The sequence below is a fragment of the Camelus bactrianus genome, chromosome 20 (genome assembly GCF_048773025.1).
Source record: "Camelus bactrianus isolate YW-2024 breed Bactrian camel chromosome 20, ASM4877302v1, whole genome shotgun sequence".
NCBI classification, from domain to species: domain Eukaryota; kingdom Metazoa; phylum Chordata; class Mammalia; order Artiodactyla; family Camelidae; genus Camelus; species Camelus bactrianus.
Window position 1 is genome coordinate 18,059,596 of NC_133558.1, and position 18,159 is coordinate 18,077,754.

An 18,159-nucleotide genomic window follows, 5' to 3' on the forward strand; every position below is an offset into this window, starting at 1 on the left:
CAGACTTTGAACAATCTCTAGTTTCAGGTGGTCCAGCTGAAAATTCTGCTTTTGTGAGGCAGGTTGGCTGTTCTGTGGGCTTTGCCATTAGAATACAGAAAAAAGCTGGTGAAATGTGACAGAGTATAAATATGCCATTTTGGCATAAAGATTATTTTGAGCTAAAAGCACTTGAAAAATAGCAGATATGAGAAGACCACTCTAATCTTCCTTTTCCTTTGAAGTAGAAGATAAAATTCCCATGTGAAAGATGTCCTCCTTATACTAGGAGGAAAGTAACTTTCTTATTGTCAAGGTTGGAAAGTTGAGGCAGAGGGAAATTTATACAAATTAACCCTTATCTTCCTAGTCACTTCACCCAATTAACTATCCTAACCCAAGCCCCTTTGCTTTGTCACATTTTCATATTTTTACTGCTCTTTGTCTGATTCAGTATACGTGCATTCAACTACAAATGCCTGAGTCTTCATTTCTTTATGAGGGCTCCCATATCACATAAAACAAATAAATTTGTATATTTTTTTCTTAATCTGTCTTTTGTTACAGGGGCCCTAGCTGAGAACTTAGAAGGGCAGAAGGAAAGATTATTTTTCCTTCTCTATACTGGAGGAAGTGACTTGAGTTAAAAGTCCCTGGGAGACAAAATCCAGACTGTAGAAAGCCTCGGGTTTCTTCTAAAAATATATTAAAAGGGAAAAGAGAGACATTATTGATTTAAAAAACTTAAGACATATATCCTATGAATTGTTTTTTAAAAGTGTATATATAATATATGTCTTATATATGATTGTCATAATATATATTATAGAATATATTTATAAAATATCTAAAATTGGCAAAATTTGAACGATTGGATACTTGATGCTTTTATTTTTGTTATTTTTAGATGTGATAACGATACTGTGATTATGTTTTTCAAAAAGGTCCTTACATTTTAGAGATACTTAGTCCTGTGTCAGTCCTATAGAAGCTTGAGGCAAAAGGGAAACTCAGTAATACTATTTAAAATTTTTATATTATATTCATTACGGATTTTTGAATTAATTTTTAAATTCTTTTTTGAATTTAAGTATAGTCACTTACAATGTGTCAATTTCTGGTGTACAGCATGATGTCCCTGTCAGCATTAATTTTTATTTTTTTTAATGTTGCTTTAAAATATTTTTTGTCTCTTTTGCTAAGCTTTTTGGCAGCCTCCTAAATTTTGTGCAAATGCCTAACTCGCCTCACCTTAGTCTAGGCTGTGCTAAATGGATCAATGCCACGTGTCTGATATTCACTTCAAACAATGCGTTGGGAGGAATGAGGATTGGTTATAGGTTAGTAATATTGCCATGAGCTGATAATTGTTGAAGATGTGAGATATGTACATAGAATTCATTGTACTATTCTATCTTTGCATATATGCTTTTGAAGTTTTCCCAAATAATTTCTCTTTCAAACATAAACCCTTCCAGGTCCACTTAGAAGGTAGAGCCGAGGAGAGATTAAAGTCACGTGGAGCATTAACAGCAAGAAATAACCACAGAGACTCAGAAACCTCCCAGGTTCCTAGAGCGGACCTGGAAATAACGTCAGAGGCTGTAAACAATCCTGTCTCGTTATTCCACCCCAGAGGCCTAAGTGTTCACCGTCTTGTTTTCTTCCGCGAGCTCGGGAACCGACACCCTGAATCCTGTCCCCAAGCAGGACCGCCTGATGCTTCCAGGTGGCTAGAGAAGGGTCAGTCTTCGGAGCCTCCAAGCTGACAAAGGTGGGACTTCAAATGTCGAGAAACCTAAGTCTGGTTCTAGAGGTGGCCCCCAGGTGGCTTGCTAGGAAGAAGCAGCAGATTGCAAAAATCCGTAGGTGATGGGGAGTGTGGAGAATGAAGGCAAGTAAGTTCTGGCGTTTCGCCTTTTGACCCCAACGCAACCTACGCGGATTCTGGAGCTGAACCGAGTGGATGACTGTGCGGAGACCCACCTGGCCACGGAGCAGAGGCACAGACCTGGATACTCCTCACCTGACAGGGTCCATCGGAAGCCGACTGGCCTCGTGGACGACAGCAGGCGGTAGGTCTCTGCTCATGGATGTGGTTGGGAGGGGCGGATGAAAGCAGGGAGGGATTCCGGCTCTTGAGCGACAGGTTCTGGAGAGTCCACGCGCTCTGGTTGATAATATCTTGTGGAAAACCGTTACCCGGAAGGCAGAAATGTGACTGTGTTGAGTGCACTGTTTGATAATTCTGGGCATCAAGTAAATATGAGATGTATAATGTTATGATGGGGGTGAGAGTGGATTTAGTTCAGACAAGAGCAGTGCATCTCCACAGCCTGAGCGCTTTTAAATTTTCTAGAGAATGCTAGTGCGCAGTCGGGTGGTAACAACCACTGGACTACTGTCAGATCCAAGAGGTGAAGCTCACCTTTTATTCTGGGCAGAAACCATCCTTCTGACGCTGCCCAGTCGAGGCACTGTGGCCGAACTGGCACTTACTTTGTGTGTGCAGGCTCTCCGACTGAAATTTACCAACAAGGTACTGAGTCCAAAACTTGGATAAAACAAGCAACGAGTAGAAGAGACTTCTCGTTTTATCCTTGTCTAATCTGAGGAACTCAGCATATTTTTTTCCTTCAACAAAAATAAAATCCATAGAAGGATTTTCCCACACTGCCAGGAGCTCAGTAATAGAATTCTAGTGTCTTTTCTGTGAGGAAAAAAAAAAGTTATTAGTTATTTAATAAAACAAAGTTATTCTCTTCATGGCAGCTGGCCCCAGCTCCCTCACTCTGGCTGGAGACTGCCTAGCAATGTCCTGGTCACATGCATCCTCTCAGACACAGCACCGAGTCTGCTACAAGTAAATGTTTCTTGCTCAGTAGCTCCTGGTAGGTGTGTTTTTTTCTTAACCAACTACCATTTTACCCTGTATCCTTCCTCCTTGTTTGCAACTCACTCCAGCCTTATTTATATCAGCATAAATACCTTTTTATAGATCTTCTCTACATTTCTTATATATATCTGTGGTCTTGTCCTTAGAAAAGCAGGATCATTATATGGTTTGAGAATCAGGGATGTTTGAGGATGTGGTTGAGGATAAATTAGGCCTCATTCATGTTGTGGCATATGTCAGAATTTCCTTTCTTTTTAAGGCTGACTATTATTCCATTGTATGTATATACCACATTTTACATATCCATTTATTCATTGATGGGCACTTGGATTGCTTCCACCTTTTAACTATTGTGAATAATGCTGCTATTGCACATGGGTGTACAAATATTTCTACAAGACCCTGCTTTCAGTTCTTTGGGGCATACACACTCAGAAGTGGAGCGGCTGGATCATACAATTCTACTTTCAGTTTTTTGAGAAATCTCCATACTGTTTTCCATAGCGGCTCCCCCATTTTACAATTCCACCAGCAGTGTACAAGGATTTCAGTTTCTCCTCCTCCTTGCCAACACTTGTTATTTTCTGGGTTTTTTGTAGCCATCCTAAGGGATGTGAGGTGATATCATTGCGGGTTTGATTTGCATATGCCTAATGACTAGTGATGTCGATCATCTTTTTGTGTGCTTATTGGCCATTTATATATCTTCTTTGGAGAAATATTTCTTCAAGTTTTTTTTTCCATTTTTTAATCAGGTGTTTTTTGGGTAAAGTTGTGATTTTTTTAAATTGAAGAACTTCTTGGATCAGCCATTCTTTTCAGGGATAGCAGAAAAGAAGATATGTTCAGAAATAAGTCTTGAATCATGTTCATTTCTCCTGGCTTTTTTGGGTATGTGTGTGTAGAGAAGTAACACAAAAAATGAATTCTTGTTTTCCAGATGGACATGGTGGAGAGAGAATTCCCAGACAGCGAGATTGTTAAAAAAAAAAAAAAAGCAGATCTAAGAAATAGCCTATTGTTCTTTGCTGAAGTGTATAGCAACATCAGGTAAGTCGCAGAGAAAGAGCTTAACAGATTATGCAGGGGGTCTTAGATGTGCATCTTATAGCCCAATGCCATTCAGTAGAACTTTGCATTATGGTGGGAATGTCCTGTATCTGTGTTGTCCACCATGGTAGTCTCTGGTTACCTGGGGCTATTGAACATTTGCAGTGTAGCTAGTACTGTTGAGTTTATTTTATTGAATTTTTATTAATTTATTATGTCCATATGGCTAGTGGCCACCATATTGGACAGTACCACTCTAGGCAGTGGTTTTAAATGAGAAGGTAGTATAACCAGATTTATATATTAGAAAGATTATACTCAGAATGTGGAGAATGTGTTGGACAGGGGCAAAACCCAAAGCAGTAAAATCAGTTAAGAGACTCTTGAAATAATCTAGGTAAGTGTGTATCAACTTTGGCCACTTCCTCAGTTAACAGTCCTTATTCTCTTTTTTTCCCTGTATATTAGTTAGGTTATTTATATGATTAGTACCCCAAAGAACAAGTAACAGTGCTTTAAGCAGGGTAGAAAATGTATTTATCATGTGAATGTCTTGCTGAAAGGCAAGCCAGGAGACTTCTTCAAAAACTTCTCCGGTGGCCTGTGCTTTTCTTGCTGCTTTGAAATCTCCAGAGCACTGTCCTTGTTCATGAGGGCAAAACTGAATCACAGCCTATAGGAAAGAGAAAGAAAATATTGTGACCAAGCAACTTCCTTTTAAGCAACATGACGGAATGAAAGTTGTCCACAACACTTGTGGTCGCAGTCTGTGTTAAGCTAAAATTTGGGAGATTCTGACATCAGAGGGGCCACGTATTTAGGAAAAGGTTTTTAAGTTTGTAAAATGTGGGAACATTTTCAGCCACAGCTCTTTCTTGTGTAACAGTGTCCTCGCATGGAGAAAGAAGGAAGCGGTCTTTGGATGTGAGGAATGAGAGAAAACTTTTGTACAATATGGGAGAATCCCTGCCCTACTAATCTGCTAGGGCTGTCTTTACAGAGTAGCACAGACTGGGGCCTTAAAGAACAGAAATGCATTGTCTCACAGTTCTGGAGGCTGGAAGGCCAAAATCAAAGTGTCAACAGGGTTGATGCCTTCCGAGGGCCGTGAGGGAAATATCTGTTTCAGGCCTCTCTCAGCTTGTAGATTCTTTCCCTATGTCTCTTCACGTCATCTTCCCTCTGTGTGTGTCACTGTGTTCACCTTCCCTTTTCCTATAAGGACACCAGTCATATTGGATTAGGGCCCGTTCTAATGACCTCACTTTAACCTTTCCCCATTTTGCTTCTTTAAAAACCTTTCTCCAAATAAAGGTCACATTCTGAGGTACTGAGGGTTAAGACTTCAATGTTTGAATTTGGTGGGGAACACAGTTCAACCCATAATACCTAATAAGGGAGTTTGTGTATATGAATAGTTGAAAAAGTATCAGACCAGAGTTCACATCTCATCTGACACCAGGAATTCATATTTAGGGAAACCATTCATGTTAACATTTAACATGGTTTTAGGACAACCCCAAACAAATTTGCCAACTGCTGCTCTGTTCTGATAGTTAAAGCAGGGATGCTCAAAGTTGAGACTATGAATTTGGTCAGTGGATTTTCAACTTTCAAGAAATTTGTATTTCTCATTAAAGAGCCTAGAAAGTGGAAATTTACCTTTTCAAAAAATTTTTAAACCATAAATAGGGTAAGTCCAAGATAAGGGAACTAGTACGTCTGCTAATTGAGAGTCAGGATATCTCAACTGCAAAAGAAAGCTTGAGTTCAATATTAAAAAATAAAAATGATTTAATACAAAAAGCTTGGTACAAAACTATGTTAACGTAACATTGTTAGGATAAAACTAAACTGAATTTTATATGAAGGCTAACTTTTATAAGTTGTCAGCTCATTATTTAAAAAGTGTCCCTTGTTTCTTGTAAATCACTTGTTCTCTACACATTGGAACATCCTCTTGGCCAGTTTGTAAGTGATAACGTGCTTTCTACCAAACTCGGACTCATCTGCTGGTAGGCAGTGAGCCTTCTAGCAAATATTAACTTCCTAAGTTCACTTTTCCCGGAATATGAAGCGATGTGTCATTTAAAAATACCTTTAAAGTTTCTCACTGTTAACATTTTAATAATTTCAGAATTCATTCCCTAACCCATTATATACACTGATCAGCTGAAACTTTAGAATTAGTACTTTTGATCTAAGGTTTTTAGGAACAAGATGACATTCTAGATGATCCCAGTAAACATTTCCGTAGATAAGCCTTCTTTCTTCCAATTAAATGGAAGTGATATGTTGAAGAATGCAAATCCTTCAGGATTTAGGTTATACTCCTAAATTAAGCAATCTTTTAAACACTCAGAAAGGGAATAAATCCAGTCCTGCCTCCCTTCTTTAAATATCCATTCAGTTTCTACTGTCAGGGAACCCAAATCTCCAGTTATTAATGCCAGCCTGAAATAAAGAACAGAAGAACTTAACTCCTAAGTTAATACCCCTTGTTCCCCAACTTTATACAAATGTAACAGGAAGAAAATATATGAAGACACGTTTTTTAAAGAAGTATATGCTCTATTTGGGAAGTCACATTAAAACACATACACACATAAAATGTACCCCGTAGGACTACTTATAAACAAGTATTTAAATAATATAAGCAGCATTTACAGGTTTAGTAGAATCTTTAAAAAAGGAAAAGAGACAGAAATTAATGCAACCATGCTGTCAGGTTTTATAATTTCATGTGATGTCTGAGATGGGGTGTGCAGGGGAGTGAATATCCCTTTTGTTAAAATATTTGGATGCTTGAGTCAAGAAGTGTGGGCTTGAGAGCCAGTTTTTTGATCTTTGAAAATCTGGTGAAAGCTATGGATTGACTCCTTAGAAAAATACACATACACTTGATATTTTGCATGAGTTTCTGCAGATGTTGTATACTTTTCATCCCAAACTCCTTTCTCCTTTGATTACCTCCATCATGATAGCTAGAGAGCCAAAATTCTTCCCTTCCCTTCTCCCTTGTAGTTGGGGTGGCATGTGGCCTGGGTCTGACCATTGAGATTTAAGTGAAAGTTGCTTATGGGGAGCTTCTAGAAACATTTTTCCAGAAGGAGGGGCTGTGACTTGTGGCATGCTCCATCAGCTTTTTTTGTGGGGGTGGGTAATTAGGTTTATTTATTTTTTAATGGGGTACTGAGGATTAAACCCAGGACCTCATGCATGCTAAGCACGTGCTCTACTACTGAGCTGTACCCTCCCCTCTGTTCCATCAACTCTTGACCCTGTACTTCTTTGATCTTCTCTCTTCTATCTGGAATTCAGACAAGATTCCTGGAGGAACAGCAGCTATTATGGATTTATGATGCTGAAAACCACAGAACAAAGAAAACTGAGAAAAGAAAACCGAAGGAGCCTGGGAACTGCGTGACATTCTTGAGCAGTGGTGCCAGCCCTGGATGATTTACCTCAGGTCCTCGTGTTAAATGACGTATACTAACTCCTTTCTATTTAACCCACTGGAGCAGAGTCTTCTTTTGCAGTGAATCCGATCCTAACTGCTGATACTGGCTAATATGTTTTAGCACCTGTTGTGGGCCAGTGGAGTTCTAAGCACTTTTATATACTAACTTTCTAATCCTCACAATGATTTTATGAGCTAGGCCAAAGGTTCTCAAAGTGTGGTCCCTGAGCCAGCAGCATTAACATCACCTGGAAACTTGTTAGAAATGCAAATTTGGGGGCCTGACCCCAGATCTGCCAAAGCAGAATCTCTGGGACTGGGGCCCAGTGGTCTGTATTTTAACAAACCCGTACGCGGAAGTTAGACAACTTTATCTCTAGAGACAGGGTATTTTTACTGTCCCCATTTTACAGATAGGTAGACAGCTGAACTTAAGTCACTTATCCAATGTCATACCACTAGAAAGACTTAACTCCTAAGTCTGTTTGTAACCACTGTGTTACATCACATGTGAAGCTCTGCTGTAGGGTGGTAGTCTTCAAGATTTGAAAGCATATCCTTTTGAAAGATTATCTACCCCTTTGTACATTTTTAGATTGATATCTAAAAATTTCACATCGTAAGTTCAAGCAGTTGTAAAGAATATGATTTCCAGTACATTATTAATTGTGACTTTTAAAATGTGTTCCATCACTCTTCTAAGTGAATCTAAATACCACTGGGATTATTTTTTAGGATAAACTATCATCTATTTAAAACAATAAATTTTCTTTAACATTTGAAATTTTACATCCTCTTGTGTTTGAACTTGTATTTTCATTCCCCTACCCTACAAAAATACATTCTATTGTAACATAGCTGTTTTTGATCTACCCTGTTGTACTTCTCTACAACAAAAAAGTATAAACACTGAACTTAATTAAACTATTTTTCTAGTGACCATATTGCTTTAAGAGTTAACAGTTTTCTGCATTAAGTTACTGCCACTTTTATTAGATCATATCATTGTGAACATATTGTATATTTTTGATAAGTTAGTAGATATACAAACTAAAATTGAATTGCAAATTCATCCCTTAATGAGATGAATGGGAGAGGGAATGTGGCAGAGGGCATGGCCTATAATGCTATCCTCCTGCCCAAATCCCAGGGAACCCAGAAGTCTTTCCCATACTCTAACATCATTACACTCTCCCCTGATTCTCCCCCATCTCCAAGCCCAGAATCTGTCAACCTCTTGCTGGTTGTAACCCTGACATCTCTTTTGGTCACCTCGGGACTTTGTTTCTGAGCATAGGGATTCCTCCTAATTCTGGAGCAAAAAAAGGAGCTGCAAACAAAGAATGGCTTTGTGTTGAGTGCCATAGCTGGCTGAGAACACATTTGCCATGCTCAAAGACACACATTAAGTCGTAGTAGTAGGACCAGTACTGGAAGGGTTTTCCCACGTTTATGATCTCACTAACTGGTCCCACCAATGAGCAGGCAGAATAAATTGCCTGTATTCTCCATCTCTTTGACTATTCCTTTCAACATTCTTGCTGTAGCAAAATCTAATCCTCTCCCACTGACTCTGCTTCCTTTGCAGCCCTTCTTACTGGTAGCTGGTTTTTCTTCCCTATCTTTTTCACCACTGGGCGTGCAGGTGAGTAGGTTTTTCTCTTGCTCCTCATTGGCTCTTCCAGATTGTTCTCCCTCCTCCCTAAAAACTCCTGGTGTTGAAGCTTTTCTCTCATACTTCACCACTGCTTCCCCTTATTTTTGCTATCATCTACAGACTCTTGGGGTAATTCCTTGAAAATTTAAGCTCGTAGGTCACAAGTCACTCCCCAATACTTCCCCTATCATGATACTTGGTGATTTTAGTATCCAGGAAGACAATCTTTCCAGTACTCTGACCTTCCCTCATCTCTCATCCAGTGATCTTGTTTTCCATTACTTCCTAGCAGCCCTCTCATGTGGTCAAAACTTAGACCAGAGTCTTCCAACTTCTTTGACTTCAGTTCGCAGTCATACATTTTACATCCGGACTCTCTATACATGCATTTGTGTATGTATGTGTATTTTTAACTGAAAGTTTTTAAATCCACTACTTTCCTTTGCTACATATAAGTAAGAAATATGAAGTTAGTAACAAATATATGTTCACTTATACATAAATATATTTTTTTAATTCCAAATAAATAATAGACAAAGTCCAAAAGCTGGTTGTGACCTCCAAATTATTTCTCAGTCCTTGTACTAATGTCTGTCTGCTGTGAGAGCTACAGGTTATAAAAACTGCTTTAGATCTTATCATGCCCACTCCATAATTCAGCCTCAAACATCTCATTCTGCTTGTCACCTCTGTCCTTCCAGCTCATTACCTCCAAGACTTCAACTCTAACAACATTTTAACACCACTGGCATATGTGGTCCATTTTATACTGTCTTGTCCACCACCCTTCTTCTGTCTTTGCTTCCCTCCTTACCCAGACTATGATCCATAGTTCACCATTATAGTTACTCTCTTGCATATCCTGTCAACCCACTTGCTCCATCATACTTGTTCTGTGGAATTCTAACCCTTGTAAAAATCCACATTTCTATTCATTGCCTGTATTCATACAGGTGAATGAAACTGGAGAAAAAGACACACCAGGCTAACTTGTCCAGCTGTAAGTTCATGACCATTAACTTTGAGTGGACCCCTAGTGCTTTTCTGTAATCCCACACAATTCCCCAGGCCACTCTTCTAGATAGCTAGTTTGCAGCTCTCTCTTCACAGATCTTCACTACCTCCTCCCCCATGTTCACCTCAACCATGACCTTGCTTTCCATTCCTTTGAGAAAATAGAAGCAACTAGAACACATTTCCCACATATTCTATCTCATCAACTTTTTATTCTGCCTTTCTTCCTAATTACTATGGATGATTTGCTCATTTTATCTATAGCCTGCCCCGGGAATACTGCCTTCTCTCATCCAAGTTACCAATATTTCCTTCTTGCATGTTAAAAATCAAAGGACCTTTTGACCCCACATTTGCTTCTAGCTGCAGATTCTTTCCTTTTTCTGAAAGTTCTTCTTCAAAGAGTTGTCTGCTGTCATTATCCCCATTTCTTCTCAGTCTGTTCTTAAACCCTCCCTCTAGTCAGTCTTTTGTTCCTATCATTCCACTCTATAAACAGCTTTTTTCAAGGTCATAATGACCTCCTCCTTGCTGAATCAGGGATCAGTCTCATTCCTTACCTTACTTGTCTTATGAATAGCATTTGACATAGTTAGATACTTCCTCCTGATGAAGCATTTTCTTCTCTTCGCTTCTGGGACATCACTCTCATCTAGTCTCTTCCTATTTCATTGGCAACTTTGTCCTCTTTGTTGGGTACTTCTCATTTCTAGGCCTCTAAATGCTGGAAAGCCTTAGAGATCAGTCCTAGGATTACGTCTCTCCTTTGGCCATATTTATACCCAGGTTGATCTCATTTACTCTCAGTGGTTTTAATTCCCGTGTATTGTAGATGTTTCTCAGACTTAAATCCCTGTGTCTCTAGTCTGAACCTTCTCCCTGCAGTCCATGCTAATATATATAATTACTTAACATCTTCAGATATCTAACAGGCATCTCAAATGCGGGATGTCTAAAATCAAACTGCTTTTCACTGCTTTGCACATCCAACTTGGTCTTACCCATATCAGTAAAGAGAAACTCAGTGTTTACAGATCTAGATCCAAAAACCTTGAGGCCATCCCTGACTCCTGTTTCTCTCATATCCCATGTCTAATCCATCATCAAGTGCAATGGTTCTTCCTGCGAAGTGAACCCAGAATGTGATACTTCTAATGGCCTCCATTATTAGGACCATGGCCAAAACCACCATCATCTCATATTATATCATTATCACAATAACTTACTAAGTTCCCTGCTTAAACCCTCGTCCAATAGTCTAATCCTAATATAGAAACTGAAAGAATCCATAGAAATGTGAGTCTGATCATGTCATGTCTCTGCTCAAACCCTCCAGTAGCTTCGCAGAACAAAACCAAATTCTGTATCATTACCTACTGGATCCTATGCAGTCTGCCCCCCCACCTCCTCTCTGACCTCGCCCCTCTCACTCTACTCCAGTTGCTATACTGTCCTCCTTGCTTGCCTTCTCCAACCTCTAAGCCTTTGGATGTGGTCCTTTCAAATACCTGCTCAGTTCATTTTTTAATTTTCTTATCTCTCTGCTCAGATGCCATATAATTAGATTTTTTTCTGACCATCCTATATAAAAGTAACACTGTGCCACCTCTCCATCCTATGTCCAGCCTGCTTAATTGTTCTCTATTTGACTATTTTCTATCTATTCCAATAAGAATGCAAGTACTATGAGAATGGGGACTTTATTTAACTTATTAAGTACTGAACCCCCAGTGCCTAGAGCTGAGCCTGGCACATAATAGGCATGGTCATTAAATATTTGCTGAATGAATGCTAGGGAGGAGACCAGGATTGAGCCTCGCTGGGTAAGAGCACAGAGAATTGAGAGAAAAAAAGAATGTGTGTGTGTAACTGTATGTGGTGGGGTTAACTTAATGGAAAAACAAAGAGGGAGAAAGGATAAAAATGCAAAGACAATAGGCTCAAAAGAAGACAGACCAGGAAGATAAGAAAAAAGTAATGAGATGCGAACAGAAATAAACTGTAATGGAAAGTGTGTGATATAAGAACGGTATACTGGCCCGGGACCTCAGAACTGCCTCTCTCATCAATGAAGTTATATGGAAAGGGAGGAAGACCAATAAAGATGCTATTGTTATCCTTATTTTTCTATTTTTTTGGTTAAAAATTGCTATATTTTTTTTAGTAAAAAGCATTGTCCTATGTGCTATGGATGTTAAAAAGAAGTCCTCAGAACATTTCATCTTGGAAGTCAAAACATTCAGAGAGGAAAAGATAAATAAATATATGAAAGTGATACGTGATTGAATATGAAGTCAGGCAGTCAGTCATTGTCATGTATGTTCACACAAGGTGAACACAGTTTGGACAGTCTGAGTGGGTATGTTTCCAACCCAAGCTTGGGCCTTGAAGGATGGATTTATACCAGCTGATGGGAAGAGGGAGGAGGGAGGACCTAGTAGATAGGATGAGCACTGACAAGGGGTTGTACCACTTTAGGGATATCTCCACATATAATCATATTTTTCTGCAAACCAGTATCAGGCACCCAGAACAGTGTAGGCACTGTGCACACAGGAGGTGCTCAAGACATGTTCATTTGCTGAATGAGTGAGGGATGTGTGAATGGTACTTAGTGGACAATGGGATAAAAGGTTTAAATGGAGCCCATTCCAGGAGATCTTGACTATATGGAATTTGGGAAACAGTATGACAAATTGGGGGGGGGGGGAGTGGGGGAAGAGCACTGAATTTTTGAAGAAGGGTAGGTAGAGAGAATGTTGAGAAGATAGGTTGAGGCAAGATTAAGAAAGGGCTTGGCTGTCACCCAAAGGATTACATTAGATGTAATCATGGACATATTAGGGGGCTTCCGATCAGGAAGGGCCTGATAAAGCATTTGGGGGAGGGGCTGTTAATCTGAAATCTGGAGTGGTGAGGGTCATAACTGGAGTCTGGGAGATAGGTTAGAACTTTAGGCATGACATAGTATGGGCATGCACTATTTGTTAAATGAATAAGGAGTTGAACTACAGAGGGGATGTTGGAGATAGAATGGAAGATTTAAGGGAGTTTTAAGAATGAGGGATCATTAGGGATTGTTTTTGAGGGATGAGAAGTAAATATAGAGGGTTTGAGGTAATTCCTCCCTTCCTCTTCCCTTTCTTAGGTGATGCCTCTCCATAGATGGTTTAGGATGAAGAAACTGAACAGGGCCATGATCCTCACCTGTGATTTCCTGGCTGCCACCCAGGGGGTCTTTCCTCCTCTCTTCTTGGGTAGAAATAGAACTGCCTGGCGAGCCAAATGTTCTTGTCAGTGCACTTTTCACCAACTGTACCAGTAAGAAAATGTGTTGGATGCTCAAACACAAACCAAGTAAGACCTTGTTTAAAAAGGGAGGGCTACATGTCATTACCAACCTGCAGCCTCAGTGCTCACTGCCCCGTCTCCCTCAGGACCACTCCTTCTCGCTGACACCTACCAACATTTACTATGCTGTCTTTAGAACTGGAGCCTCTGAAAACCAGAGGGTAGGCCCTAAAAAAGAAGGTCGTTATCATTCTCTCTCTTTCTGTCATTCTTCCCTGATTTAGCCTACTTCATACTGGGTGGAATTTTCATAATCAGCGCCCTTCTCCTCTCGCTCTGCTTGAGCCTTTTATTGGTGACATTCCCTCAGTTGTTCCCTAAGACCCAGAAACAGTATCTTTCCTGGGCTTTTGTCTTCATTGTCTTCATTTTGTCTTCATTTCTGAAGTGAATTTTGAATGTCTTGGCGTTGGGGTTAGGGTGGAATTTTAGTGAAATTAGTTCCTAGAAAATTTTCAGGAGGATGCATAGGAAAAGAACAATCAAGGAGAAAATGGTCTCAAAGGGAAAAGGAGAATGAGGGGCAGTGATAATGAAATAATTTTGGTTCATTGATCATGATACTGGACTAAAACCCTTAAGTATTGGGATAGGCTAATCAAAAGATCCATCACTTTTCCCTTTTTTGAGTTGACAGGTACTTTGGTGTCCCTCTCCTTACTTATGCACTATATGCAAATTTTGGAAGTGAGTCGGGAACCTGATCCACCAAAAGTCACCTATAAGCTTCCTTATGTCATAAATTTATCCAGCTCTTCCTTATTTCTGCTATCTGGTGAGTGATCATGGGGTTCTGTGAGGTTGTAGAAGGTGAGCTAACCTCCTAGGAACCAGATTAAGTTTATTTCTTTGATCTTCCTTTTCTTTTACTCTAACAGTCTCAAATATGTGGAAGTCAATCATCTAAACTTTTTTTCTTCTTTGGCTTTTGGGCATAAGTGTCCCTTATGCTCACCCATGACTTTTTTCTATTGTCCAGTGACTTATTTTAAAAAATATTTTTAAAATTAATTTCCTTCTGGACTTCAGTTTTGCAATATAAACTCTAAAACAGGATTCAGAAGCAATCTCTTGGCTTCAAATATATCTTCAACTAGGGGTAGAATGCAGAGTATGGGAAAGAATTATTTGCTTTTCTTGACAACAGAAAATAGAAGACACTGTGTAAGACCACTTACATAATCTCTGAGGCCCAGTGCAAAATAAAAATGTGATGTCTCTTGTTCAAAAATTGCTAACAATTTCAAGATGATGATAGCAGAACACAAATCCTAGTATGAGGCTCTTTTGAGTGCAAGATCATCAACTACCCTAGTTGCACACCCAGGAAGCCAGCTTGGACCATGTGTTACAGGGTGATAATAAGAATTCATATGGGTGATGCACATGTCAGTCCCTGGGCCTTGTTAAACTTTTTGAAAATTAGAGATTGTCCTCACTTGAATCATCAGTATAGTTTTTTCCCTAGGAGCCCTCTGCCGTCACAATTCCCGGTGTTTTGGAGCTGTTGGGGTTTTAAAACCTCAGCTGAGCCACATGGATACCATCTCATCAGAAGAGATCAAACTGAGCCCCAAACCAAGCAGAAAGAGTGGACACAATGAAGCGGACTCTCCACCCATAACTGGGGATTCCTTAGCCACTCGCATTTATTCCAAAAGCAATGACATTGATTCTCGAAAGAACTGACTTCTTCCCTTTGTTCTGATCATTTATCTTTCTAGAGCCCAGGACCATAGGTGTGTTTCATGGCAGAGAAAAGTGCAGAGGGGTAGATTTGTGTGTGTGAAGGAGAAGCAGGTAGGCAGTCTTTTGTTTTGGCTCCTAAATTATTACATAGGTGCCTGTTCTCCATTATCTCTACAAATATACCCTTCGGGGGCTTCCTATTCTGCAGGGATATTTTGTTGTCCATAACAAAGCTCCTTCCCCATCTGTGAGGTTTGTTTTGATAAAAATCCTCTTCCCTCTGGGAGTGTTGTGACTGGTAATTTTTTCCCGCAGTGGTATTGCAGCAAATGTTGCTGGTGGGTACAGTCTATATGTTTGGTGGGGAGGTCTTCCTCACTCTGGTGTCTGGTCATCTAATGTTGCCAGAATTCCCAAGACGATAGGCTGAAATGTTGCCTATTTTATTGAGAATGTCTAACACAGATGTTTGATTGATAAAAGTGTTGATGAGATGATACAGAGTTTTTAGATAAGTGAGAAATGAATGTCTAGAATATTTGAAAAGCTAAATAAATTAGGAACATTTTCATTAAGGACAGCTTATAAAGGAAGAGAATGGTTTTCTTTTAAGGGGCAAAGGAAATAATATTTATTGAGCACTTACTGTTACCAGGCATTATACAGGCTACATACTCTGTGTGTGTGTGTGTGTGTGTGTGTGTGTGTGTGTGTGTGTGTGTGTGTGTGTGTGTGTGTGTGCGTCTGTCTGTCTGTCTGTCTGTCTGTTCCCAGCTCCTCCGTGGGGTAGGGATTGTTACCTCCATTTTAATAATGAAGACATTGTGGCTCAGAGAGAGTAAGAAAGTCAAAATTTGGAGACAAGATTATTGGGCTCCAGTGTCCACATGTCCATGCACTTTTCCCTTTCAAAGGTCTCAGGTCAGGGGTAGACTCATTTGGATCTAGGCAGCCTGCTCCAGAGTCCTTATTCTGAACTACTATACTCCACTGCCTTTGGAGAGCAAATTTATCTTTTTACCAGAGAGTGGCCACTTTCAGAGGAATTTTATCAATATAATTAAGTTCATAGAGTCTTAGTAATAAACCAGAATGTTAATTGTTTTGATTTTCCTCATCACTAATACTGAATATGGACTGTAGGTCAGATGACTTCTATGCCAGGTAAGGAACTATGAGCATCAACCTTAAGCTGTCAGGGTAAGAGAATCTAAAGTTTTACAGTAAGTATTTCATAATTTACTTCATCCTCCCCAATTGTGCTGGATATATCTTTGGTATAAAGACCCCCAGGATTGATTACTAGTTTTTTTTCACTCTTTATTTCTGAATTTACTTTTCCCCCTTTTTTAAATATATAACTATTATAGAGGATAACTGTCAAAATATATAAAACATGGCTAAGAAACATATATATATATTTCCACATTACAAAGATATAAACACTTTTAAGTAAATTTTATTGTATATATACTTTTGGACATCTATATGCATATGCTGTGTGTGTACATTTTTGAAAGGAATTACCGTCCTATAAAAACTTTTTGATCCTTTTTTTTTTTACTTAATGTTATTTCTTAAACATCTTTGCTGAAGCTATTTATTACATTAGGAAGAGCAAGGGTCAATAAATATTTGTTGAATGAATATACAAGATCTTTTGATCACTAGCTGCTTCCAAGCCCCTACTGCAGATATCTTTGAATACCGTGTTGCTTCAGGCAGAAAGTGTTTTGTCCCTCATTAGAGCAAAAGCTATATATATATATATATATATATATATATATATATATATATGGTTTAGTTTTCTTCTCCTCCATCTATTCCAATAAACCTACACGTTGTTCTCATTGCCTCCAACAGAGGTACAATGGAAAAGAAGTTGCCAGGTTCAACTCCTTCCTGGTTGGAGAAACTCACTAGAAAATAAACCGCACTTGTAAGCAGTATGCAAACTTGAAAGTGCTATTTGTAAACTAAGTACTGATAAAATAGAGCTCTCCAAAGTACATTAAGTTAAAAAAGAACTGCAGAATAATGAGTAAATATTTTACCTTTTATGTTAGGTAAAATAAGACTATGTTCATATTTGCAAGCATCATTTTTAAAAAGTCAAGAAAGGTGCATAAGAAACTTAAGGTAAAGGTGTTGGTGAGAATGGGGATGGTGGGGGAGGGGGGGAAGAAGGGGCCAAAGACTTTTCATTATGCCTTTTAATACTTTCTCATTTTTGAACCATGTGAATGTACTACTCATATAAAATGACTTTAAGGAAAAATACTGTGTTTTTACTGTACTAAGGTTGATGAAAGTTGTTCCTTCTTATTTTTAAATCTTGTTTTCTCTTACACTGAACTGGTGCGATGGTTGATTTATGTGTCAGCTTGACTGGGCCATGGGATTTCCTGATATTTAGTAAAACATCATTCTAGGTGTTTCTGTGGAGGTGTTTTTGGATGCATTTAACATTTAAATTAATGGACTAAGTAAAGCAGATTACTCTCCCAAATTGGGTGGGCCTCATCCAATCAGTTGAACATCTGAATAGGAAAAAAGGCTGGCCTTTCCCTAAAGAAGAGAGAACTCCCACCTGACTGCATGAGCTGGAACAGTTATTCCTGCCTTTGGACTTGAACTGAAACATTGGCTCTTCCTGAGTTTCAAGCCTGCTGGTCTTTGGACTGAAACTACACCATTGGCTTCCCTGGGTCTCCAGCTTGCTGACAGCAGATCTTAAGATTTGTCAGCTTCTGTAATTGTATAAGCCAATTCATATAGATATATAGTTATCCATTGGTTCTGTTTCTCTGGAGAAGCCTGACTAATACAACTGGCAAAGACAGAATGGCCCAAGGTGAGGTGGTGGGAGTGTAACTGGCTTTACAATTTCTGTACAGAGACAAAAAATCCAGATAGGCTTATTTTTCCTCCTTGAATCAGTTCCCTGTTGAAAAGAAAAGCCACCTGCAAGTCTCTTCCTCCATCCGGAAGCCTGGGAGGATGGGAACTTAGTGTCAAGATGCATGTTGCAAAAAAATTAAAGGATCAGTTGGTAGCTGTTGT

At 39.2% G+C, this 18,159-nt stretch overlaps 1 long non-coding RNA gene across 3 annotated transcripts; it reads left to right on the forward strand.

The window, feature by feature from the left end:
• Positions 1 to 1,575: 1,575 nt before the first annotated feature.
• On the forward strand, positions 1,576 to 15,382 carry LOC105084129 (uncharacterized). 3 transcript variants are annotated; one of them, XR_012501013.1, is made up of 7 exons: positions 1,576 to 2,054; positions 2,752 to 2,870; positions 3,816 to 3,925; positions 7,247 to 9,030; positions 13,205 to 13,413; positions 14,045 to 14,182; positions 14,876 to 15,382. It is a non-coding gene; the product is annotated as an uncharacterized LOC105084129 (long non-coding RNA). The 3 variants fall into 3 exon arrangements; XR_012501011.1 differs by having other exon boundaries at positions 13,205 to 14,182; XR_012501012.1 differs by lacking the exon at positions 2,752 to 2,870 and having other exon boundaries at positions 13,205 to 14,182.
• The last annotated feature ends 2,777 nt before the right edge of the window (positions 15,383 to 18,159 follow it).